At 41.0% G+C, this 24,409-nt stretch overlaps 1 protein-coding gene across 6 annotated transcripts in view; it reads left to right on the forward strand.

Annotated features, from left to right (window-relative positions):
* Positions 1-2,489: 2,489 nt before the first annotated feature.
* Positions 2,490-24,409, forward strand: part of MEF2A (myocyte enhancer factor 2A) — an 81,500-nt gene continuing 59,580 nt past the window's right edge. For 2 of the 6 annotated variants that reach the window (XM_084214087.1, XM_084214091.1), the window contains exon 1: positions 2,503-2,659. The gene's annotated coding sequence lies outside the window, so the exon portion shown is untranslated. Of the gene's footprint in view, positions 2,660-24,409 lie in introns of all 6 variants that reach the window. The other 4 variants (XM_084214088.1, XM_084214092.1, XM_084214090.1 and 1 more) reach the window with 4 other exon arrangements.

Here is a 24,409-nt window from a genome sequence, read left to right on the forward strand (position 1 = left end):
CATTTCAGTGGGAAGGAGGCTGCTCTGTGCCCCTGAGGTATTGTTTGCAAGGCTCATAGAGAAATCCCTTGAGCAACACATGCTCTGCTTATTCTTGTGGTGCCACTGAAAAGGACAGATTAGAACCAATTATTTATCTCTTTGGCTTCCTGCTCTATTTTTTGCCAGCTTGAAATAATATGTACTGAAAATAATTCATGAGTATATCCAGAAGTCCTTGCTCAGGCCGTGGTTCAGTGTCTTACTCAGATTCCCACTGACTTTTATAACTTAAATATTCAGTATTTTATCTTAACATCTTCTCAGCATATTGCTGTCAAGAGAGGATTTTGTGGTATTAATCATTAGATTCTAGTAATAGACCTTACAGGTAATATGGATGATAGGTATAGTGAGGAAGGAGAGAATAAATCATATTCATATGAAAATCAATGACATTTAGACCGTTCATCTTGAAATTGAAACAAAACTGTGTGGATTTAAATATCTTCCTGATTATTACAGATCAGCAACAAGCAGTTTGGAAATATGACTGTGGATGGCAAATATTTATATTTTGTTGTTTTTCTCACTTCTTGTAATCTTTTTCTTAGATCCACAAAGAAATGTCTATTCTTGCACCTCTGCTTTGAACAAAGGTGGATGTTTCAGAAGCTGTTCAACTTATTCACTGGCTGCACTTTTAAACGAATCTGTACATTACAAACCCTGAAGTCCAGCATTTCTGAGAGCTGTGAATTACTGTTTTCATTTGTGCTAAACTTCTGGAAAGAGACAACAGAAATTGACATTCACTTTTTGGGACCGATCATGGAGGATCCACCTTTTCCCATCCCATGGCGTGGTCACCACCCTCCCAGGTGGGAGTTTCTGTCATCGTTCCTGGCATCCTATTCCCCAACCTTTTGTGGAGCTACTGTTTTGTGTTCAGCTAATGCCACCACTCTAAAATACAAAGAACCCCTCTGATCTCTGTTTTTCAGAGACAGCACCCTTGGTGCTGCTGTCCTGATTAGAGATGTGCCCTTTGCAGCGATTTGGAGCTGTGAAATGGCTCCTGTCGCTCCACTCTGAGCCTGTGGGTATCTCACAGGATAAATCTGGAAGAGCTGTAGAGCGCAGATGATTTTTGGCAAGTATCATTTTATCATCAAAATTTTATTTTTGGGTCGCTCTTCAGCTGCCGCCTTCTGTGAAGGAGAACGACGCCCATTTGATGTCTTTTATTCTGGATTGCCGAGCAGTCTCTTCTGCTCAGAGCAGAATTAATGGGAGCTCTGGCAGAGATAATGGGAGGTGAGGATGGATGCATGGTGGCACAGCTCATGTCCCCAGAGCTGCGAGATTCACAGCAGGACAGGCAGAAAAATATTAATTTTTAAATCTGTATCTGTACAGTAGATAGTCATTATACATACGATTATCTTGTATATAATTAAGATATAGGGTAGAATTAATATAGTGTACATGTACTCTATATCCTACATGTACTTATAATGCATATTATGTACAGTATATATACTATATAAAATAGTATATATACTATTTAAATAGTATATATTTATATATTTCATAGTGTAATGACTTTATATTAATAGTTTTGATTTTACAACCTTGTCCTTGTTCAATTTTACCAGTGGCTATTTCTCACAATTATATAATATCTACTAGTGTATATATTCATAATACATATATCTTATATATTGTGTATATATATTCCATATACTAGACACACTGTGTTTATAGATACACCATACATAAAAATGTACCTACAGAGTATAGAGTGTGTATTTATATATATACACATATATACACGTCTGCATACACATGTATATATGTGTGTGTGTGTGTTGTGGAGGCGGTGGCGGTTTCAGAGGGTGACACACAGGGGCAGCTGAGCTGTCTGTCCGTGGGGGCAGTGCCGTGCTGCGGGCTCGGCAGGGGGGTCCGGCCCCACTCAGCGGCCCCGCGGCCCCACGGCCGCGCTCCGGCCCCGCAGGCCCCGCCTTGGCGCAGGCGCCGCTCGGGGCGGGCCGGGCCCGCTGCGTCACCGCCGGCGCACCCGGCCCCGCGCTCTGCGCATGCGCGTCCGCCGAGCTCGGGCGGGAGGGGCGTTCCCTTCCCAACGGCCCTGCCCCTACTGGGCTCTGATTGGTTATCGCTTCCCTCCCCCCGTTTCTGATTGAGCGCTCCCATGTCACTCAAGGCGTCCACGTTTCGCTACGCCCCGCCCACCAACTGCGCGCTGATTGGCGAGATGTTCCGTGCGGGCGCTGCGATTGGCTGTGCGCGCCGTCACTCCGGGGCGGGTCGGCGGGCAGGAATGTAGGCCCGGCCGCTCCCCGGCCCAACAAAGTAATCCGGCGATGCCTCGAGTGCGGAGCGCGGCCGTGCCCGTCCCACCGCCCGCCGCGGGAGCACCGAGCCCCTCCTCGCCATTCCCGTTCCTTTCCGCCCCTGCCCGGCGCCGCTGAGCGCCCTTGGCCCTGCCGGAGCTGCGCGGAGAAACGTGCGGAAGGACACTGAAGAAGAGTGACAAGCTGTAGTTCCGGCCGCGGTCGGGCCTTGTTTCCCAAAAATAGCGCGGCGCGGTATCCGTGCGCCGGTGTCAGTGTCTCCTGAGGAGCCGCGGCGGGAGCGGAGCGAGCGGGGAGCGGCGGTGAGCGAGGGGTCCCGGGGTCCCGGCTCCGCGCGGGCAGCGGGGCGTGTTCCCTCTGCCCGAGGCTCGGCCAGGGCCGGGGGCAGCGGCCCAGGGGCTGGCGGGAGGGGAAGGGGGAAAGGAAGGAGGGTCCCCCCCCCGCCGGCCCCATCCCGCTCTGAGGGAGCGGAGCGGGGGGAGCCGGCGGGGTCCCGGGGTGGGCGAGTTCCCGGGGCCTCCCCAGAACTTCCTGCGGGAGGGGATGGACATTTATGGGCCAGGCCGGCAGATCTGCCCGGGGACCGGGCGGGAGGGAGCGAAGGAGGGTGGGGTACGCGGCCCTGGAGCGCCCGGGGTGCGGGGAAAGGACCCTTTGTGCTGGGTGTCGCTGGGGAAGGCGACATCGCAGCGAGCGGGGAACCGACAGGAAAAGGCTCCCCGGGAGCCCGTCCGTGGAATGCGCCGGCGGGAGCGGCCGGGGGTCGGCCGGGGGAGCTGGGAACGGTTCAAGGAGTTGTGTGTGCGCCGCAGGAAGGTGTGCTGGGAATGGCAGGGGGACAAGCGCTCCTGGTGTGGGAACCGGAGGGTGTTTTGTCCAGAGGGAGAAGGCTGAAGGTACAGCGGGGTTGTGCTGCCAGCAGGATTTTGTGTTCGGCGGCAGAAGTCGTGAGGAAAAAGGACTGGTCCGCTTCTGACTGGGAAGACTAATTTTTTTAAGTTTATGGAGCTGTCTTTTACAATAAATTTTTACCTGCGTTTGAGATGTTAAGCGGCGAGGAGAGTGGAATTGCTCAGAAAAACTGACCATAGTGCCTCGTTTGACAGGTGATTAATTTCAGAGTTGAGAAATTGGAGTTGTGTAGGGGAAAAAAAAAGATAATTTAAGAAGAGGGTTTTTAAAATTGTTTAGTGTGAAAACATTGTGTCCCATAGCCATACAACGACTAAAATTGTTATGAGCAGTGGGGGAAAGGGGTTTTGGGAAGTACAGAGGAGGAAGGAAAAGGAATAATTTGTATACAGTAGTAAGGAAAATAAAGTGGTTTGGTATGGAATTGATAATATAAATGTATTTATTTAAAACCATTTTCACAGTCTGGGAAATTTTTATCTAGCATGAGGAGGGCTATGAGCTTTCAACCTTTATTATGTGAACTGTCTACATACAATTGCTCCTTCTGCAAGTTTTTTTTTGGGTTTTTTTTTTTTTTTTTGGTTTTTTTTTTTTTTTAGGAACTAGCCAGCTGTATTTTGTTAGATAATTCTGGTGTCTTCTTATTGGTATCTGGTGTTTAAATACCCGTGCAAAAGATGTCAGGGCAACATTCCTGTCATCTATTATGTCTCTATTTAAAATTATTTAAAATGCCTTTTACATGTGAGAATGTAATATTTAGGTTTTTTCCTCCTATCTCACAGGTGATTTGCATTTGGGGGAGAAGTGTGAAGTTCCTCATTTAAACTATTTTTTTTTTCATTGAGGTGTTAGAATGTGTGCAAAATGACATGTTATTCAATTACATAATTTAAAAGGATTATAATAAATTATAATAAAGGATGTAATGTCGGTGCTTTTGTTCACTAAAGGGTATCATTATTCAATGATATTTTAAAATTCTATACTTGTTAAGCCAGCAAATCAAAAATAAGAGAATGGAACAAATTGTCAAGATATTAAGGGATTATGATGGTGCTGTGCAGCTGGAGATGAGCCTTTTTTGACTGAGGGCATTCAGTTTGGGATTTCATAAAGAAAATAACCCAGTGCCTTGGTCAGTTATTTTTCTCCTCCATAATTCTTTCCCACATCTGTAGTTGGCATGGTCCACGTGGAGGGGCAGAGGGGGATCATCCGTAAATGGGAAGAATCCCTCAATGTCAGGGCCAGGCTCTACCTCAGGACAGCTTTGGTGTGCATGAAACTCCTTCTCTCTGCCCCTGGAGCTGATCTAAACCAGTTTGAACATTGCAGCGTTTCTGTAATTTATTTGTGAGCAGACATTTGGAGATGGTGGTGGAAATGCATCAGCTTTTTTGCTGTTTGCTTGTCCTGCTGTGTTTTTTCAGTGTGTGTTTAAACCGATGTGGTCACTGCTCACCTCTGAGTGAGTGGTGCCATGGAATGCTGCACATATGTGCAGATCCCTGGATTTAGAGCCCTCTAATATGAGTTTCTTTCTCTGTGAAACCGCAGATGGAGAAGAAAGCGAACATTGAATTTTATGAACTTAGAGAAATTGAGTCATGTTGGACTAGCACAATGAGGAGGACATGGCTGCATTCAAACTTGAAATAATTCTGGAGAACAAAACGCCTCATTATGGCAGAAGACTCATCTTATTTAGAAACCTTTGAGCTGAAGTGTGTGTGGTTCACCTTAAACTGGTTAATGTGGGCAGCAGAGATTTTATGGGTTTATTTTAGAATGTTGGCCACGTTTCTCAGATAACTTGTTGATGTCATTCTGTATATTCTGGGCCCAAGTGCTGCTTCAGAGAGCCTGGAGGCACCACTCAGCTCTGTGAACAATGCCGTGCTACCTTGCCTGCTCTCAGCCATGCCCTCCCAACAAAACACAGCTGATTAATTCTCCAGAGTACTGAAAGAAGTGTAGTCTAATGCTGTGTAATGAGCAAATCTGTATTAGTTTGGCAACTTTTTTTTCCTGAATATCTTGAATTAGTTATAACTGGTTTGTTATGCCTAGCTTGAGACAGGTCTGTGGGGTTTAGATGAATTTTTAAAAGTATATGTTTTCTAAAAATTACCATTAGCGCATTTTACTGTCCTCACCAAATTCTTGATTTTTTATTTTTAAAGGATTAAATATTCTGTGTAAACCTTGGGCTTTAGGCCTACTCAGTCCTGACAGCAGCCTGGCAATGTGTGCAAAGCCCTGGGATCTCCTTTTCCTTCTCATTGCAACGAATCTTCCTTTGAATTAATTGGAACATCATGTGGCAATGTATGTGCTTCTTAATGCACAAATCGCTTTAAGTTTTCACATTTATTGTGTTGGAAAGGCATTATTTCACATGTGTAATAATGTGTTCTTCAATGGATCAAATGGAACAAAAGTAAAGAATCTCTGTCTGTGATAATATGGGTGAAATTGGTGCTTTGTGTTCAGGTTTGATTCCTTCAGCTCTGGTGAAGTAACTAGGGGATATAAACACAGCACTCCCTTTTTTCTTGTGCGCCTTCCCTGTGCACGGCAAGGCCCAGCAGTGATTACCTGAATGGACTTGTCACTGTTACTGAGGTGGTGCTGATGAGGGGATAGTTTAACTCTTGCTCCTGCCGCTGAGGTGAATAAAGACTTTGGAGGAGTGTAGTGGTATGAGGTTTTAATTTAGGTGTCTTAAATTTATACTCAGAATCCCCTTGGTTTAATGTGCACGCAGATGTGAAATAAATAAAGGTAGCTGGTTTTTCCCGTGGATGTTTGCAAGGTGGTTTGGGTGTCTTAGGAGGTCTGGGAGATGACACAAGACATTCTTTCACTTCTCCCCCGAGTTAGCTTTGTTGACCTTCCAGTAAAAAACTTGAGGAATTTTTTTTGGACAGCTGATCAAAACACATTTTAGGTCCTTGAGGCAGTATCCAGTGTAACAGAACAAAATAGTATTACTGAGGGTTCAACCCAGCCTGTGTAATATGACAGTTCCCCTCCCCCCTGCATGTGTTCTGTGGTAGAACACCAGCTAATAAATAATGAGCTCGTAGTCTGCAATAATAGATTTTGCTTAGTTTATTTGAAAGTAAGCATCTGATCTAGATTTCTACCTCTGACCACTCCCCTCATCTGGTGCTTTCTTATTTTAACACTTGATCTTTCAAGTTACTGCTTAGGGAGTTGAAAAGAACAAATTTTTTCACCCATATTAAGGCATTGATTCTTTTTTTTTAAATGAACAGTATTGTTTTGGCTTCTTTTTAATCGATTCTGCAGCAGTGTTTCTAAATTTCTTTATATTTAATATGTAACTTTCTTTAGAAACATAAACCCCTGTACTGTGTACTCTCATTTCCATTTGACACTGAAGAAGAATTGATATCTTGTGAGACTCGTCTGTTCCTGAGATTTCACCCTTGCCTGTCCAAGATAATCACCTAGTTAGACTATTTTAAATGATATATAGAATATATATATTTATATATACACAATATATAATTTTATGTGTATATCTCTATATATGTTCTTTTCTCATTTTATTCTGAGTCTACAGTGAAGAATTAGGAAGGAATTTTATTAGAATAAGGCAGGCTAAATTTTGTGACCAGTCTTTTTCAAAATTGTAGTGCAGTGGAATACAGAACCTTTTCTGTGGGAGAACTTTGCTTTTTCTTCCGTGTGTTGTAGCAGTACAAGCGTGCCTCTATGATCAGAAGAAAATACATCCCTCTTAATAAGAGTGTGATTAATTGAATTATTTTTCAGGGAATTAACTACTTTATATTCAAAATGTTAGTGATGCTTAATTAGGTAGGTCTCCCAGTTATATTTGCCTCTGTCCCTGGAGAGCTTTTGAATTCTGGCAAAGTCCTTATGGGCCAACCTGAAAACTTGAAAATGTGTTCTGCATTGCTTTGTGATTTCACTGGGAGCTGCTGAGAATTGTTGCATGCCTATTTGAAGTATAGTAAGATAAAAAGTAGGTGCTAGGAATTAGCAGCCAAGCAGAGTCGTGGAAAGATGCTTGCTGTAGGTGTCTGTGTACCAGGCACTGATGACAAAGCATCTTTTCCTTTTTTTCTAATCAGGAGCTAATTGACTCAGAGAAAAATGTGTCATGGTCAGAGATCACCTAAGAGTGGGTGTGTAGAATGGATGGGTTTGTGCTCGTGATACTTTTATGATGATAATAGAGGTGAAGAAGGATTTTTTCCCCATTTATTTCAAATCTCTTTGAGTGTTTGTGTAACTCCGTTTCATTTGAAAACCAGATTGCCTCTGACACTGTAATTTAGGATTTCATGGACTGGACTGGTGTTATTTTTATCGTTTGAAAGCTCACTATAGACCTGTGGGAATCTGTAAAGCAGATGTGTCATCTGTACCTGCAGTGACACTTGCAGGCTGTGGTCAGGACCAGAGCTGAGGTTTTAGACCAATATAGACAGGCCTGAGCTTTTCGTTTTCTGTGATCACTTCGTGTTTGGAAGGTCAAGGGGGTTAAATTATTAAACTTTCAGCTATATAATTGTGTAAGCATGTCTGTAAATGAGCTGTGCTGGGGCTGTGCTGTTACACATTTCTTTCTTGACGATTGTGGCATACAGAATTGAGAAACAATTCAGAGGAGATTGTTTTAGTGTTCTTTATGATATGGAAGAATTAGAAACAGTTGTAAGGGAAGAAAGTAAGCAAGAGCCTGAACCTTCAGGGACTCAGATATGCACACATGTCCTAAAGGTGAGGGGTCATAAAGGGCACAACAGACTTGTCTTGGCAATGTCCATTAGAGAAACTTTTGGAAGGTGTCAGGATAATGTGACTTTACACCCTGTGTTACACAAATTCTGCAATAATTGAGTCCAAGACCTGAGAAAATGTTGTAATATTTTTCCCCCTCAGATATCAAAAAAGTGACTGTTTTTAAGTGGTTATCTTTCTCCAGATGTTCTAAATTGTATTTAATAGGCCATCATGTGGAAAACTTGTATGGTATAGCTCAGATGCATTGTATGAGGTTATCAGCATGAGGGACATCTTGTTTTTGGTATCATTCTTTCACAAGCAACTGCCTCTTCCTGATATGACTGCATGCATCCTGTTTTAAAAGCTGTGAGCTGACAAGGATGACTGCTAATAATTTGGTGTATAGAGTGGTTTAAAAATGTTGCTTCTTTCCAGTGTGAGCTTTCAAAGCAATGAGTCTTCTGAGAGTGTTTGAGAAAAGGGGATGTTCCATCATCATTGTTCTTTTATTATCTTGTCAGGCACTGAGGGTAATAAACTTAAATTTTCAGAATTTTTATTTTTCCTTGAAGCTGTTGAAATTATTGTGTAATGGTATGAGGTTTTAATTAAGTCAGGTGTCTTAAATTTGTGTTCAGAATCCCCTCGGTTTCAGGGTAAAAGAGGGGAAGTCAGAGGTACAGCACAGGATAATTTTTTTCACGTGATGCCTACAAAAAAAGAATAACAGTTCTACAGTTTTTGAGCCTATAGGCTGTCAAATTATGTTTGTTAGTCTGAGTTTAATAATACACATATTTACTTGAATAGTTGGCTTCGGGGATTTGAAGCTTTTGAGTGCAGAAGAAGGATTTCCTCCGAGAGACTTTGTTAATATCCTCCTGTGTTTCTTTTGAGTGTTGGGGTTTTTTAATGTTTGTCTTCTTGTTGTCCTCCTTATCTTTGTTCATAGCATTCCAAATTGTGTGTCTTACATTTTTGTCATTGAAATGTATGGGAAGATCTATGCTTTGAGAGATGTTGGGCTATGAAAAAAGTGCCAGCAGTAAAAGTATTCATGGTTTCCATTAGGAAGCACTAAATCAGAACTCCTCCTTCAGGGGAAGGAGACAAAATCGTGGATGGCTCAAGAGAGATGTGGTCAGTTGATGGAAGCAAGAATTTATTGAATATTGGAGATATGGAATATGGGTGATTTGCAGAAGTTGTAATTATGAACACAAATGCCCTGAAAATTCCCGAGGAGCGTGTGGAACATGAAATGGCTTTGGATGTCATAGAATAATAATGAGTTTTAAATAGGTGCTTGTTGTTTCCTTTGTCACAAATATGAAAACTGCTAACCTGAACAGCTGTTTAAAAAAAAAATGAAAAAATTATCAATTGGAACAACTGAAATTTGAAAGCTATTTTATCAAATCTGTATTACAAAATAATGTAGAAAGCACTTGTTCTTAGTGAAGCACAGAGAAATTTAAGACGACTCTCCAGGCTTTGTTTTGGGTTTAATATCAGATGAAATTTGAGGAGGGCAGAAACAACAAGAATTATCTTAATTGATAAATGATTTTTTTCCCCTAAAAAAAAGGAAAAGGTAATGGCCAATATGTCTTTTTATGACTGCTAACTCAGTATCTTCGAGAAACTAGTAAAATACGTTTGAAACGATTGGAAATTCTGGATTTTTAAAATGGAATATTCCTGAATATTGGAGTCATTTAGGTACCGTATGCAAAATAGGAGGAAAGTACCTTAAAAGACTAATGGTTTGTTCAGGAGGTGAAACAGGGTAATGGGTGAGTTGCAAATTTCAGCTACTGCTTCTGTCATGGCATTCTGATGCTCCTGGCGACTCCTGGCTGAATTTTTTCCTGGGCTTATCTCCAAAGGAGACTTGGGTTCCCGGTGGGATGAAATACAACCCGATATCCCCCAGTTATCCCCAAGCTGCTTCCAGTAAATCTTCCCGCAGGTCCCCTCGGCCTGCCCTCGCTGGGAGGCGGCTCTGCTTCAGTGGCTTGCAGACCCTTGTGCCTCTGTTTGCAGTTTTCCCCTTGTGTTTCTGCTGAGGAGTTGGACTCCTGTCCTGTCGAGTTAAGCCTACTGGTGACGTCCTTGTTTTTACACTTCTCTCCTGAGGATGCCCTGAACTAGTCCGTGCACCTCGTTGTTGTCACACACGTATTTACAACGAGTCGTGTGTTAGCACAAGGTGCTTATGTAAAACTCGCACCAGATTCCAGCAGGAAGTGACAGAGTCGTTCCCTTGAGAAGCTGCGATGGGAGAGGGGATCAGAAGGCTCCTACAAAGCGACTCAAGCAAAAACTGCTTTTTCTTCAAAGCTGAGGGCAGGACTTGCCCCGAGTGAGGAGGTTGTGATCCGAGCCCAGGTCCCCCGTGCAGCCCCGTTCGAGCCCCCGCAGCTCCCTCTGGTGATCCCGGCGTGCCCGTGCAGCCCCGGGGGCTTGGCCGAGCATCCGATGAGCGAAACCATCAGCTCCTGCCACGGGACTGAAGAAACGCTTCGGAGCAAGCCGAGGCTGCAGCCAACCTGGTGTTAGTCTTGGGTGCCATTGGGTTTTGCTGCCTTTTTGTTTTATTCTTTTCACCATCTAATTTTTGTCTCGGGGGAGATGGAAGTCATTAAAGGATCTGTAGACTGTCCTGTTAACACTGGCTCTAGGCAAGCGTAACCAGTGTGATTGCATGAGATAAAAGAATTCCAGCTCTATGGCTGGGTTGCTGAGGAGCAAGTAAAGCACGGTATGGGGAAGAGGGAAGAACAAAGACAGTGTGTATATGAAAATTTGTATTCTGTATTCTGTAGCCCATTTCATTTATGTTATGAAAATATGGAGAAATGGTGGAAGTAAATTTTCAAATAGTCCAAACTGTAATAGTCAAGAAGTGATTTTGTAAATAATAAAACCTGGAGAGTTTCCATTTCCCTTATTTTTCAACTTTTCTGTAATTCCCTGGTCTTTTAGAGTACCCCCTCTTTTGAATGTGTTTCTCTTCAGTTCTCCCCGTATCTTAAATGTGTGCCAGCTGTGGCCAGGCTGAGCACAGGTGCCTGCTGACTTCCCAGGCATCCCCCAGGACCTGCTGCCTCTGGTCACTGCAGGGCACTGCTCTGCCCAGGGCTTCTCTGCAAGTGCCAGGTCAAAAATTCTGCAGCACTTTTGGGAAATCTCAAAAATAATTGATGCATTTGCTATATAGCACTTGGTTGAAACTGACCAATATAATCAGAAGCCATTAATGAGGGAGAATAGACTGTGGTCAAGTAACCTCATTTTATTAAAAAAGTGAGTTATAAAGCTGTGGAAATAGTTCTGTCTTCAGGATTTTAATGCCATCATTGATGATGCTCTAGTCTAATATAAGCAAACTCTTATTTTAAGTTTTTATTTAATTTTATTAAAATAAAACTTAAAGTTGGGGTGATGTAAAACTGCATTCAGTTTCTTAATTTGCTTTGGTTTTAATGTATTTGATTTGTTCTAAGTATCGTGTTAGGCTGGAATTCATTCATTCAGCAAAATAAATACATCTTCATTTTGATGTGGCCTGCTTGTAAGTGTATGGGAAGATAGTTGGAATTTCTTCCTTGTGTCTTCCTATCTTCTTAAGATATATTAATAACTTTAGATAAAGCCCCCACCTCACCTCCTCCCCCATGTGATGCTCATATCTGTGCTTTATGTAGGACTTTCTGGATCCAGTTTTTAAAACAAGCTTTTTTAAGGGCTGAATTGTTCTGTAATAAAACCTATCACAATATTGCTGGGTACTGGCTGAGTAGTTCTCAAAAGAAGTTTTTACCTGCTTTTGAGTCATTCAGTCCTTGAATGAAATGTTAATGAGAAGATGATCTGATAAACTTCTTGAAATCTTTCTGTGCAACAAAATCCTGATTGAGGATTTTCCATCAGATCTGTTTGTTTTAAGGCACCTAAATTGGTTTTTGTAGCTGTCTTGCATGCATGTAGATAATGCCTACACCAAGACCTTTGTGGTTTGCTTGTGTTGTTTTTCTAAGCCTTGAATGACTAATTTTCTGAATGTGTAAGGAGCAACAGCCTTTTGTGTGAAGTTCCTTTTGTGCTTGTTAGAACTGTAGAAGCAGGAGAAAGCAAGCACAGCCTAAAATTCAGAGTTGCTATCTGACAAGGAGTCCTCCAGGCTTATCTGCAAGAGCTGAGATCACAGTTCTTGCTTCTGTCTAACCTGTGCTTCTCTGCTTTTAATTCTTCGTGGTCTCCTCTGCTTAGTCTTAGTGGCTTATAAGATTTTTCAGTGGCATAATTAGCTTATCTTAAAATAGTCTGATCTGGTGGCAGTATTGGGACAATGACGGGACAGCCAGCCCAGCCCCAGTCACACGCTGTCAACCACCGAGATGTGTCAGTGCTTGGGCCACTCAGCAGGAAGGGAGGAGTAGGTGAAAATCTTTTGAAGATATAAGTGGACCTTGAACATGAATGATTCAGCTCACCTGTGCTAGGATTTACACGTTTTCCTTCAGGAATTTGGCAACAGCCTGATAAAGTAACTAGAAAGCAGCTTCTCCTTGGTTTCAACCAAGATACAAATGGAATGGAAACAAAAAAAAATTAAGTTCCAGTTGAGTTCCTTTCCTTGGGTCGTTTTTTATATTTGTAGCTTTAGTGTCTGGCTCTGTTTATCAGCCCTCACACTTCAGAGAGAGTGAGCCTCATCTTACCTCAGATGCCTTGGTTCAAGCTTACCAGTGTTTCAGGTCTGAGACCTTTAAAGTTTCAAGTGTCCAACCATTAACATTTATACTTCCTTGAGACTGTATCTCTGGGTTTCATACTTCTATAATTGTCTTGTCTTCTGTCTTCATTTCCATCTCTCTAGACAAATACAGATTACAATATAAATTTAGACATAATTTATAATTTAAGGGCATAATTGCATGTGTTAATGAAGATTGTTGTAGGTACACCAGTTCTGAGGGGTAAACTCTACATTTAAAATGCCTTTCTTGGAAAAGCTGCTGCTGCAGTTGCTATTGTGGTTGCTACAATCTTGAACAAGGGATTAGAATACTTTTTGTTTCTTGTTACTATGCAGGGAAAGGAACTTGATCTACAGTACCTTCAGGATGTTGCTTGTGATGTGATTTATTCTGTATTTTCTGAGAGCTGTCCCTTTCTTTAGATTTCAGTAGAAGAGCACTTTTTCTGAAATTCATAAACTCCCTAAATTTATGCGCCATTCCCATGTGTTTTTTGTTGATTAAAAGTGGATTTCAGCATTTCACAGCTCCCTATTTGTTGAAATAGTGGCTCATCCTAGAGCACTCCAATACTGGCTAGCCTTGACTTCAAGGAGAAAATTTAGTTCTGTTATTTCAATGTGTAAAATGCTTTTTAGGGAAGGTTTGTTCTCTTTGGCTTGATACCTGTTCATTCTGGAGTCTAATGAAACTTCTGTGTTTATGCTTTTAGGTTCTGCATTTTCATCTCTCAAACCCTGCAAAACAATCTACTAAGAGATGCTTTTCTTACATTTGAGTTTGCAGACCTTCATTGAAAAACTAATTTGGACTCTGCAAGACATAGCTAAAAACAAATTCTTCTGGTAATGTTTGAGTTCTTCTTCCAGGTCGATTTGATGTACTGCCTCCATGCAGGAAGTGAGAAAAGGAGTTTTAACTATACATTCATGTCTTGCATATGCTGCAATGTTCCTTGAGCTTTTCCTGTAAATGTCTGTCACCAGGCAAGTCCTCTGTGTAGTTTAATGTTTAACTCTGGTTTTATTTTGTTGCTGTTGCTGGTGCCCTTATGCATGCAGACAGAGTTGCACTATAACTGAGGCTGGGAGGGGGAACTTGCTTCTCTTCCTGTTTAAGCTGTGGATCCCAAAAGCTTGGTCTAAGCTTCGTTTTAGTCTGGTGTAGTTTGCTACTAAAAATTTAGTAACAAATACTTTACAAGGTCTACTTATTCCAGTGAGACTTCCTAGACTTCTTTAGATAAAGTCAGCTTCCAGTGAGATTTGGGACATTTCTTGTCATGCTTGGTTCTTTGTGTTATGTGTATGGAGTTGGGTTTTTTTCCTTTCTTTTCTTTTTTCCCTGGTTTCTCCCACATTCATTAACTGTGCTTACAATGAGTTTTCAGTGAATTAGTGTCAATGTTCCAGTGAAATCCTTGGCTGTACCGATGATGTAAGTGGTGGAGATCTTATTCTAGAATTCTTTCTGCCGTCTCCTTGTGTCTGTTAGACCTATTTAGAAGAAAATGCTGTAGGCCAGTGGCACTGTGTGCTTGTTCCCTGCTATAATATTAATGTTTATGTCTTAGAGGTATTAGTAGAGAGATTATTAGGAGGGGAAGTCTAGCACAGAAAAGCTTCCTGTGGATGACTTGCAGTAGTGGTGAATTCTGACAGGGTTCCCATGGTAGTGAATGTGTTTTCTTTAATACACATTACTCAGATCTTGCTATTGTCTTCTTTATAATACAGTGTGGTGGCTGTATTGTTGTCAATACACAAGTTGCCTTAGCAAAACCTTTTGAAGTGCTGTAAAAAAATACGTGAAACCATGTTTGGCAAAAAATGCTGAAGGGTTTTAATGGTTCCTGAGTGTGTAGGGAACAGTCTTTTTTCCCCTTTTGGCAATCACATGAACTTTTGAATCCAAGTCTTTGTCTCCTTCTCCTCTGCTGTATTCACATACAAAATTTAATTATTTAACTTTCATTTTAGCAATAGGAGACAATTTGAGCATAATTAAAGCAATGTATCTGTCTAAATGAGTGATACCTAATTGGATTAGCATTGTTTAGAGAGCATGTGTGCAGTCATTCTTTGTGGATCTGTACATTTCTCTTTTAGATCCACAATAAATATTGAAGTCTCACTGTTCAATCTGATGAACGAAGCTTTAGATCTGCACTCTGATTGCCGCTCTCAACTTCCAGCGGGTTGAGATGCTGTTCTGCAGTTCTGGTTTCAGCCTTCTTACTGCCTGGGGTTTGTACTCTGCCTGTGGGTAGATGCACTTGATCTGGAGGTGCTCAGAGTCATTTGGATAATGAGGAATGGTAATATCCATACCATTTAAAGAAAATTTTTAAAAAAATGTTTCTGAGTTCTAGTGCTATTTTGCTAGTCTCAAGCAGTTTATGTATGAAATCTCCTAAACTAGAAGATCCTTCACCCCCATCTGAGGTCTGTGTATCCTATTAACAGGCCTTGTCTATTTTTCCTGTAAAATAACTCCCTGGACTTATCTTAACACTGTCATTTGAAAGACTTGGCAGGACACTGTACTGAAGAGGAATACAATAGGAAAAATATTACTCATTAGATCTGTCTTCTGGAGTAGTCCAAATTTGGGGAAGTAGTCTGTCTGATCCCCTCAGACCTCAGATCCCCTCTCAGATCAACAGTAAAGCTGTGTTTTGATAAATGTAGATAGGTAGATGTATACAGAACACCTTTAAACTCATTTAATGTAACTGTGCCAGTCAGTGGCATGTTAGGATAGCACACAGAAAGCATTTAGTTCATTATCCCTACTGCTTGAAAATCCATCATTTCACAAAATGCTCGTTAGTTGTAGCACCTAAATGGGGCAAACCTGTTTCTTAATGAAGAACATGTTTTCAGTGTCATATTTGTCATCATTAAGGCTTTGGGAAACTGGGTTAATATGTTCAGTTGTGATTATGCACTAGCAAGATGTGGATGGCAGTGCACCTGCTTTTTGAGGTGGATACATTTTCTCACGTGGTCTCCTGTGGTTTGTAGCTGTGAATTCCTGTCTCAGCTCTTCTTTACATCTTGAGCGGAACAGTGCTGCAATTATTTGATGTGTTCCAGTAAAGCAAATGACAGCACCCACCAACTTTTACTCTTTTTCCATTTGCTTCTTTATTAGATGTGTTTTGGTCATTTTTTGTGTGTTGTGAGAACATACTAATCTTTTTTGGTATAGCAAGTGTTGCTGCATGGAATGCCTTGAAAAGTAGATTAATGCAGCAAATTTAAGTCAGTCATCCTTTTAAAAACTGAAATCTTGTTTATGTATTTAATTTAGGTGATTAAACTACAATGAAGCTTGTGGCTTTCAATAAAACTTGCAGTTCCAGAACTTGTCTGTGGTCTAGATTGATGTCTCTGTTCTAAGAAAGATTTGGCTCAGATGGCCTTTAACAAATTGGGAAAACCAGGGGATGTAATAATTTCATTTAATTTTGGTATTTATGTGTGACAGAAGCTTCTGCAGTGCCCAGCATACAGATCTTGGGGTGTGGCCAGGTTGGATGATGATGGTGGCAGTTTCTACCTGTTGTAATTTGGCCTGACCAAATGGATGCCTGACTCTGAGAGCTTTAACTGAGGACTGTATTCTGCCAAGTACTACTTCCATTAGCTCTTGCTATTTGTAAATATGCAAGATAAAAAATTAGAAATAATTTTCCAGTGCAAGTGCTGTGCTTTTGCATTTGTTTTCAGTTCTCTAGTTGATACCTGTGGGTTAAATTAAAAGTGCAGGTTGTGACCTGGAAGACCTCAGTGCCTCAAATTTGCCTGCTAATCCATTGGATTAGCAGCACGTTACTTCACTGGCAGACCTTTCCTTTATTTTGAGTATTTTTTTGCCGTTGAGGAAATTGAAGATTGGTGCCTTGCCTTTGCAATAGTGGATTCCTTGCTGACCCTGTGCAAATGCCTTAATCTGCATCTCTCTGCCTGGGTGCAGTTGAACAATCTTGAGCTCTGTCCTGTGTCAGTGTGACAGGGCAGGAGTAGAGGAGGTGTGGGGTGATGTGTGACTTGGCTAAAAGCAAGTGCTGGAAGCAGCTGAAGCTGTGCTGCCTGTGATTTTTGGTGTGATGATCTGGATGAGTGAATATGTTGGATTTCAGCTGTTTATTCTCTGTAATTTTTTTTTTCTATAGTTGCAAGTAAACAAGAAGTATTTCCACCACACCCCCTTCTGTTTTCTGTGCTTTTTTTTTTTTTGAGCTTTCTTTCATTTCACTTCCTGGTGGGTAGATGGCAAGTTCTCTGGTAGATTTACCTATTAAAGTGCTGGTGTATTTTCTCCTGAAAAAGCAAATATTGTGGATTCTACTCTTGGCAAGTATATCTTCTTTTACTTTTCTTAATATCCTCCATTTCTGGTATGGCTTTTAGTGTTTCCATGAATACAATTCTACATCTGTCAGCTGGGTATGTTACAATAACAGATTTTTGTTTCTTCTTTTCACCTGGGGTCTTGAAAAGCAGATGCTCCAAAACTGACTGATTAGGTACCAACGCTTTTGGAGAAATAAAACAATTACTATCTGATCTGAAAGTCAGAGCATTTGCATAGTTTTACATTATGCAAGCTCTACTTTGGTTGATAATCATGTTGGATAGGTTTTGATTTCTGCCTGTTGTTGATGGTTTTTGTTTGCTTCTGAAGTAAGAGTAACCTGTAGCACTTCACAGCTGCAGATAATTGAATTCCAAGTCCTTCACTAAGGTCAGTGAGAATTTTTTGTGCTTTGTATAATATTGAGCATTTATTTTTCTTAGTCAAAACTTGTTGCATGTGATATATAAGATTGTAAGGCACCTTAATATTATTTGCTTACAGAAGAAACACTTTATTTAGTTTCTAAAATTTGGAAGCTGCTTTTTAATTGTGCAGTCAGAAACATGTTCTTTAAAAAGATGAAAAATATGTTTTCTGCAGGCAAGTTGTATTTGTAGATTCCAATTCCTAGTTTTGTCTTTGTACGGAAGTTTACTGGTTCAGTTATTTCATGACTTTTCTGTGGGGGTTTTTTTATCAGTGTAGCTCTTGGTTTTAGTTCTATGTGTTTTTTGTGAAAGGAATCCAGTGTGTGTGTGAGTTATTGAATACTCCTGGTGTGCTGGGATTTGTGTTGTGCTCTTCTTCAGTGCTGGGACTTTGCTAATAGCAGGTCAGAATGTTTGCACCTCTTAAGTCATCAATGTGGAAAAAATACCAAATAAGATGTAATGAAAAAATGGGTTCAGCTCTGATGCAGATAGGAAAGGGATGACTTAGATATTCGAGCAGTAGCAAGTCAAATGCCAAGTTTGGAACGTGATAATTCAGCCAGGCTCACGTTTGTGACAGCTCTGCAGAGGTGAAGAATGCTTCTTGAGGAGGATTTTTTTCTTTCCTCTTCGCAGCAACAGCTTCTGTGCTCCCCTGGGTCGGGGGGCGGGGAGCTCTTCCCAGCAGCTGCACAGAAACCTGCAAGTGCAAGGATGGCCCAGATTCGATGCTGGGGCTTCAGGCAGAGTTCTGCTGTGTGTTAGCACTTGGTCCATGTGACGTTGTTCGACCGGATAAAGGCTCTCAATCATGTGCTAATGTGTGACACTAAATGAACACATATTCTCTGTGTAGCTAATAGAAGTGTTTCTCCTGCTAAAAAATAAGTGCCTTCTATATTAGAAATGATTTTGTGCCTTCAGCATGGTCCCTTAGAGCAGAAGTTCTAATGTCAAAATGAAACCTGGTCAATATATCAGGACCGCACTGCAGACATTTTACAGTTTGGTCCTTAACCTTTGGGTGACTAAAATTAAAAGTGTTATAATAATTTCCTTCTGTAAAAATGTGGTATTCTGTATCTTTGTGTCAGTGTATTATTTGATAAATGCTGGTGTGCTCTGCAGAGTAATTAAGGGAAGACTCTGAATAATGAGCTAGTTTAAAGTATCATCTGCTCAAAATCCAGGCATACATCTACCTTTGCCTCTTCCTGTTCTCTTGGTATGCTCATAGCAGATCTTTATTGTGGGTAAGCTGGTACCTGCTGGTAGTTCTGTCTGGTTTCCAGCTGTCCCCACCAATGGAAAGGGAAGATCAATGAAGTATGAACCATCTCACAAAATTTCTAAGAGGAGCAGTGTCAGGGTGTGCAAACATGCAATTGCAGCTAAAGTAGGTCTGTGAGAACTTTCACCTACCCCCTGTGGATATGGTTGCACTAGAGAAGCAACAGTCCAGGATTTTTATGTGGGCTAGCTGCCTAAATATTTACAAAAGGTCTGTATGATTCCCTCTGCCTCCAACGTCAGCTGAAGCTTGTTGTGATTATACCCTTACTGATAAGTGTTTGAGTTAGGCTTTCCTCTGTGCTTAGGAAAAGAAGAGGATTAATGCATATTCCTCCAGCAGAATACAGATAACCTCTCTTGACCCTGGTGATCAAGTCTATTCCCCTTTTGGTTTTGCATTCTCCAAGGCACCAATCTGAAGCCATGGAATACATGATCCTGTGTTGGTCTAGAGGCTGCTTTTAGAAGAGTTTGCCTTTCTTACCCCACTATGCTGGCATTCTCTGCAGTGGTATCCTTTTGTAGTATGACATATTAAAGCATTGTAACAGAGGATGATGAAATATTTTTAGGGTGTGCTCTATTAATTTTGACAACTCAGATTTGTTTGTGCTTTTTATATGCCAGTGTGTGTATTTCTAGACATGTCAATATATATGTAGAGACAATATGTGGGATTTTTTAATATGTCACTGTCTTTTATGGAGAACATCTGCTCTGAAATTGTTATAACAATATGCAATGATGCTTATTTAAAATGTGTTCTAGTAGTTACTGTGTATCCAGGCAGTTTAGTAAACCAGTAAAAGATTTCAAATGTAGTTGAATACCCTACCCAGTTAATGATATTTAGTGTTTGGAGTTTAATCAATCTGTACGTGTCACATATTCTAGACTATAATTGTGTGACCTTTTCCTTAAATTTTCATAGCAAAAGACTATGACAAAGCCATTAGCTTTGGAGTCTTGAATCTGAAAAATTCACAATATAGATAACATAAATGCAAGGCTTGCGTGTGTGTGTTAAAATAGTAAATGGGTTAAAGTAGCACAGGCATACTTTGTACTGTGTTGGCATAGTTTTCCCCTTCAGATGGTAGTTTGGAATGCGAAGCCTCTTCCTATATGTGCTGGAGCAGAGCTAAAGTCTAATGTCACTTACAGGAGAAATTTAATACAAGCAGCTTGTGCAGAACTGACCTGCTGCCATGGTAGCATGTAATATATTTAGCATGCATGTGTCTAGTAACCATGTGATCTTATACAAGTGAATAAAAAAGAAAAGCTCTCAAAAGTTAACATTTCTCTGAATGTTTTCAGAGTTCTGTTCATTAAATAAAATCTTATCAAACTATTTAAAGAGACTCGCTTTGTAACTGGGATGTAACCAACACAGAATTTGGAATGCTGCAGCAGTGTCTCTGCATATCAGTGTGAGAGGGATAGAATTCCAAAATAATTAGATTTTTTTAATCCACCATCATTTTTGGAGTGTTTTATTTGGGTTTTTTCTGGCTGTTACAATTCAGTTTTCTGCTGCTGTGATGACCTAAGATTAAATTTTGAATGAAATCTGAAAATAGCAATCTGATCCTCAGGTACTTAATCTTTAAGAAAACCCACAACTGTAAATTTTGGCAGTGCTGTGATATTGTCAGACTGTCTTGGTATCATCTGTGCTTAAAAGCTAAAGTGTCACTTACGTGCCTTCTGCAGATTTACCAGGACACCATTTGGGAGATGATAAGCAGGGAAGAGTGGCACACATAAGTCCTCTATCAAGACAACATTAAAAAGTGGATAATCTCTTTAATGGAATATAATCTTGCTTGTGCAAAATCCTAATAAAATTTAGTATTTTCCCTGCTGATTTGTTGCAGAAAGTGTGATGTTGATGTGGGTTTACAGTTTAGGGGTTTTAGATGTGTTGTGATGAGCAGAGAGTGAGGTGATTTGCTCATCATTCCCTGTTTTGTTGCACAATCCCATTTTCCCTGTGGTAGCAGCGTGGTTCTTGCACAGCAGCTGTGGGCCCAGGTGAGTAGAAATGTCCTGGGCTGGATCCAAGCAGCACAGTGGAGCTTTAATACTGAATGTGGGACATGGTGTTTCTACCAACCCATTGCTAAAGGTTTTCCTCAGTCTCGGGCTTGCATGATTATGTTCCTTAAGGTGGAAGATTCAAGTGGGTTCTGAATGCCTTGGGAGCTCCTTCCCTTTCCAGGTGGGGTGGCCCCACGTCCTGCCAGTGAGGCTTGCCTGAAAGCAGAGGGGTGAAGGGTTCCACCTTCCCCAGCTGTGATTTTTAACATGCCTCTTCCAGCTATCAGCTTTTTCCATCTCTTCCTGTTGAGAAGTCAATGTAGGCACTTTCTTCTGACTAATTGGTTGGATGTTGGGTTGTATTCTAGGTGCGCTGTCATTATGGACCAGTGAACTCCTTCAGAGATTGAAAATACTTTCTATAGATTTCTGTAGTTGTGGTAGATACTGCATTGCAGAAGAATTGCAAGGAAGCACAGTCGATTTTTTGTACTTTAAGGGTGCACATAATAAAGTAACATTAAAATGTCTTAAACATAGTAGAGAATTGAAATTTATTCCATAAAGCATCCGTTATGTACCTTAGCATATGTCCTGTTTCTAGCTCTGGAGGGTGTAGTTGTGTTGATAGCTATGGCTGGTGCTCCCGAGTTAATGCCATATGAAAACAACAAGGTCCCTTTAGAGTTCCCTTTTTTTTTTCATAGCACCCTGGATCTGAGACACTGCAGAACCATCAGTGCAAACTCAGACCTCTAGCAAAAGCTGCAGCATCTTTCTAGTGGGTTAGTCAGTGTTACTGACAAATATTTCTTTGGTCTCATGATATACTTTTCCTTTTCTTGTGGATGTTCTGAATAATTTTTTGACAAGAACTGTCTTGTGCTTAATTGATTTAATTTTCAGAAGGCCAACAAATACCATGTGCATCCTTGAAAGACCTTCCCTTAAGGTGAAATCCTTGAAAGTGAATGAAAATCAGTTTCTTCTTAATGCCTGTTTGAATCTACTAAATTGAAAACACCAGGTCTGTGTCTTTTGTTCTGTGCTACATGGCATCAAATTAGATAAAATGTCGCAGACAAACTTATCGTTAACTCTTTCTGCTGCTGTCCTCTGTCACACTTCTGCTTTTGAGGACCTGCTCTTCCCTTTACTGCCATTCTTCTGGTTGTGCATGGTGAGCATTTTCCCTGAAAGAACTGGACTAATTCAAAAAAGAACAAAGCACTGAGACTTAAGAGCATCACTCCCCTGTATGGGAATTTTAAGGGGATACTGCTATCCACTTCAGGAATATTGTGGCTTCTGTTCCACCTAGGCAGGGACACCTGTTTGACTGAAAGGAAATTTTTGAATCAGAGGATTCACTAAATGCACTAAGTAATTTTTCCTTTCCATGCCCAAGCTGACATCTTGCAGCTAATGCAGATGGAAGGATTTGGCAGCAGTAGGGTGTTGAGAGCAGAACTCTTGGTTTACTCTGTTTAAACCAAAGCTCAGTGCTGCTTTAAATGCTGGTATTCCTGTGGGTGGATCTGGTTCAGGCATGCAGATCTCTTCCCGAACTGGGCAGTGATGGCGGCCTTAAGATTTTATGTGGTGCTGTTTCTGTTGTGGAATACTGAAGGGTTTGTGTTATTTTGGGTAAGTGAAGCTTACAAAGGGGAGTGCCTGCCACCTCTAAAGGCTTGCTGAGGTTGTTAATCAGATATTACCATCAAAATGAAGTACATTCAGTGTAGACAAAGAGGAAGGAAACCTACCAGAAGCTAGAAGGAAGAATCTCCAGAAGTGTTGGTTGATGTAACATGTTAAGAGTGGTGTCTGCTAGAAGTACAGGGTAAGCTTGTTTTGATTCCTATCTTCCTTTGAAAGTAGGCAAATGTTTATAGAGTGGAGAATGTCTCCACCCCTCCCTCCGTGAAGCTGTGTGCTGGAGAAAATGATGACACTGGATGTTGGTGAATTCTTACAAATCTAAACATAGCCCATAATCATAGGTGTGTCTGTGCAGGGATAAAAGTGTATGAGCTCCAGATGAAATCATAAGATCAAGTTTTGAGAACTAGGTCCAACTCAGTGCTCAACTTCTGGGTTATACTAAGAAGTCTTTGTTTCAAATCTCAGTTTAAAAATCTGTTAACTTGGCAGCAGGATGGAGTCTGCTAAAAAACCAACTAGCAATCTGTAGTTTGTCTGAATGCAGGGAGTGAATTGCTGGAAAGATCCCTTTCTCCCAGTGGGAAGACAGAATTTTGTAGTCACAGTGTTTTGTTTTCAATTTTCTTTAAGCAAGTCTGAATGCATTTCCTTGCAGCTTCTATAATCCTGCTTCAAAGTAGAGGATATGAGGTGAGAATTGAGGGAAAAGTAGAACTCAGCCATCAATACAGTTTCCTAATTAAAATCCACTTCACTAATTCTGATTCTCATGAGCTGTCAGGAGTATCTTGTATTTTGGCATGTGGCTGTTCCAGTGTTTGTCTGAGTTGGCTGTTCAGTTTTTATTAAGCAATGTGTGGCCTCATGTGCAAGACTTGCAAAGCATCACCGAAGAGCAGGACGGGATGGAACTGGATGCTGGAATTTTCTTGCAGTGTGATTTGTAGCCAGTTAAAACTTAGTTGCTGTGTATCTGCGTTGTGGTGAGGAGATTCAGGTTCTCAGGGTGCTATAGAAAAGCAGGTATGTTCAAAGCTACACCAGCATTGGTGGGGAAAACACATTTTCAATACAGGCCAGAGCAGCAATAATGGAGCTGAAGAGGCCCTGGGTGTGCTGTCCCTTGCAGGCTGGGTCTTTGCTGAGGCAGGTGAAATTGGAGAGCAGAGCACTGCTATCTGCTGTTTGCCAGCTTGCTGTCAATATTTATTGCTTCAGCTGCTGCAAGGCTTCCAGTCAGCATGTGAGAGAGAAATGCTTTAATGTCCTGAAGGCCCAGAGTACTCAACAATGAAGTTTTTTTTTAAGAGGAGTTAGGGTTTCTTGCAGGTGCAGGAATGCTTCTCAGCAGGTTCTTGAAAGCGGTGTATAAACTGTGTCAATTTGCTGTGGTTTACTTTTTGTTATATAATTCCATATAATCATGTTCACAGGTTAGTTACATAGAATGAGTAAAATGAGGTAATGTAAAATAATTAACTTAGCATCTGATTCTAGTGTACAGAATCCACTTTAATAAATGTATTTAATATCTAATATCTGAGTGGTTTTTTTCCCCAGACAAAGAAGTACACAGGGTTTTTCAGAAAGACAAAATTCCTTGTCTTATGAGAAAGGAACAGAAAAGATTGCAGATACTTTCTTGTGTGCCCTGATGATACTGCTAGATAAATGAAAACAATTTATGTGTCTAAATAAGTTTGTCACTTCACATGAGGAGTTCAATGCCAGCTGGATCTCACTTGTCCCAGCTCATAGGTTGACTGATGTGTGTGAACTTCCACAT

Source organism: Fringilla coelebs, assembly GCF_963513975.1.
Source record: "Fringilla coelebs genome assembly, chromosome: 12".
Lineage (NCBI taxonomy): Eukaryota > Metazoa > Chordata > Aves > Passeriformes > Fringillidae > Fringilla > Fringilla coelebs.